Genomic DNA, 2205 nt, shown 5'->3' on the forward strand with positions numbered 1-2205 from the left:
AATGGAGCAGGAGATTGGCCGGAGAATCGGGGCAGCAGGGACAGTATTGTGGTCGAACAGTTGTCACCAAAAGAGAGTTGAGCCGAAAGGCAAAGCTCTCGATCTACCAGTCTATCTTTGTGCCTACCCTCACCTATGGTCATGAGAGATGGTTCATGACCGAAAGAAGAGGTCATCGCCAACCCCACCATACGCTAGGGAAGGTTACATGGGGCTTCACAAGCCCTGCCACCGGAATAGGTTTCACAGTTTACCAATCCTGCAGCAAGCAGAGCTGTCAGTCCTAATCGGAGTCGCTGTCTTTGGCCCACAATGGGAAGTCAAAAGGCCAGAGTCTTCTGGATCCAAGACCTGAAGTTGAAGGAACCGACTCCATGTAGCTCTCCTCTATTCTCCCGCTGGTGAAGAAGCTAAGCCCCGAAATTGATGGAGCTGACTCCTCACTGTTCCACCTCGTCCTCTTCGTAATTACCTGCTCCGTGTCACTCCATTCCCGGCTCCTCTTTGTGGATGAGCGGAGGCCTGAGGTTGTGGGAGCACACTCTTCCCACTTCTGGGAAACTGGGGGAAGACCTCCTCCAGGTGGCTCCACTTGCTGCCAAGGAAGCTCCTGATGCTGAACAATCAGCTGCTGAGGAACAGCAACAGGACGACAAGCAGGAACAGGATGGTACAGTGGTCTCCAGTCCTCTTCATCGTTTTACACGGAGTGGTAGCCAGAGTCTGCGTCCTCCTCTGTTGTTTTGAGCAGAATGAGAAGCATTTTAGGCTGTGTTCATGAGACACTTCATATGTTTACTGTACTTAGTCTCTTGGAAAAAGTTAGCTGTTAATGTGTAGTCTCTGGAAGAACTATGATGTAATTTCTGACTATATAAATGAGAAGTATATTCACATAATGGCTAAAGAGCTTGAGTTATATTACTTATTTTGTATTACTTTATTTTCATATTTATCCCAGTTTAGTTTCTGTTTACATTTATTTCATATAAAATATTAAAAATATTTCAACATTAATTACATTATATTACAATTTTAATAATTGAACCCACAGAACAATACCCCTCCTTAACATATGGGTGATAAATACATAACGAACTAAAACAGAAATAAATGTAATTATAATGTATTAACAATGTATTTCTGTACATATTTATTTATCTTTCACTTAAACTGCACCTTTATTTGATAATTGAGGCTTTTATTATTTAATGTATTCATTAAAGTAATGAATTAATGAATTATAATGGCAGCTTTAGTCCTCCATAATAAATACAATAGCAGACATGGTCAAACCTGTCAGTGGTTCAGTGAATCAACTGATGAGCATGTGCACTGGGTAAGGGAATGATCATCATCACTCATGTGCAACCAACAACAGGGCTTCTTCAGAATAACAGTAACCTCTGTGCAGACCAAACAATAGTAATTCATTAAATAACTCTGTTCTCCCTCAGAATAAAACTGCAGACTGACGAGCACAGAGCTTTTCAGTGTTTTTAAAATACCAACATGTCGAGTACAAGCTGTGAGATGACTGAACACACCATCGTTCACTGTATCTCCCTCTTAACAGCACAGTTTGAACCAAAACAAACAGCTCGGAGGGGAAGAACGTGCTCTGCTCTGATCGCACCTGTACGTATTGACGTGATGACGTCGTCTCCATGGTGCACAAGAAAATAGATTTTTAGCATTTTATGAAACTTGGCCCAGTCGCCATCTTTTCTTCCTAAAAATCTAATGCACAAATGTTATAAAGTTTGATGCCCTCAAACCAAAATAACGATGTTTTCAAATGACTACACTAATTGTTTACACACTCCACTTCGGCCCGTCAATATTATAAATATATAAATAACTATATTATTATACACGGAGAAATAGTTGGGTAAAAGTCTGTTTTATCAAATCTGTGTTTTTCCAACAGGAAAAAGTTACACTGATTTCTGTCCTGATAAAGTTTTATTAAAGTTTTAATGGGATGAATCAGTGAATCAGTCACAAGTCAAATGATAAAATAAATGTAAAGGTTGTCTCAGTCATCGGCAGGTGTCCCTCGTTGAACAGTGGGGCCATTTTCAGCCTGTGCAGCCTTCCACAATGGTTGACTGATCCAAAAGGTTTGTTTCTCCAACGAGATGCGATCCGGTTCTTTCCTTGGTTCAATTCTCCAAGAGAGTTCTCTTTCCACAGTTTGGGTTT

The sequence above is a fragment of the Morone saxatilis genome, unplaced genomic scaffold (genome assembly GCF_004916995.1).
Source record: "Morone saxatilis isolate NCDOM2014 unplaced genomic scaffold, NCSU_SB_2.0 Contig4, whole genome shotgun sequence".
NCBI lineage: Eukaryota > Metazoa > Chordata > Actinopteri > Moronidae > Morone > Morone saxatilis.